Below are 506 nucleotides of genomic sequence, written 5' to 3'. Positions count from 1 at the left end.
ACAGTATTACATTCAGACAAAACACCGAATGCATTTAAAGGTGCTCACGAAAGAGGAAGATGTTAAATAAAGAAATAAAACGAAACTGAGAAACTTAAAACTGAAGAGAAGAGATAAACGAAGAGCGAAAAGCAGAAAAAGCAAACAAATTGTACGAGAAGATGATAATTAGACTAAATGAGAAAGACTTTAAAGAGACGGTCACTCAAACACATACATCAACAAATAAACATTATCAAAAAATAGGGAAGTTTGTAAGTAGATAGACAGCTGGGTAGACATACAGTTGAAATATCGACAGCCTGGGTGATTGACGCAGAGACGGAAGCACAGTCTGGCAGAGACTGAAAGGTTTCTGATAATAGCAATCATGGCTTAATGATGCCCGGTTGTTTCCTCCATATTATCATCATTATCATTATCTTAACAGCAAACCATGTCATACATAAGAAATATCTAAACTGAAAACAAGAGCAAAAGAGTGACGTCTACGTGACACAATTATC

Source organism: Penaeus monodon, chromosome 27 (assembly GCF_015228065.2).
Source record: "Penaeus monodon isolate SGIC_2016 chromosome 27, NSTDA_Pmon_1, whole genome shotgun sequence".
In the NCBI taxonomy this organism is placed as follows: domain Eukaryota; kingdom Metazoa; phylum Arthropoda; class Malacostraca; order Decapoda; family Penaeidae; genus Penaeus; species Penaeus monodon.
The sequence above is the reverse complement of the archived record's forward strand: the minus strand, read 5'-3'. Positions refer to the sequence as shown.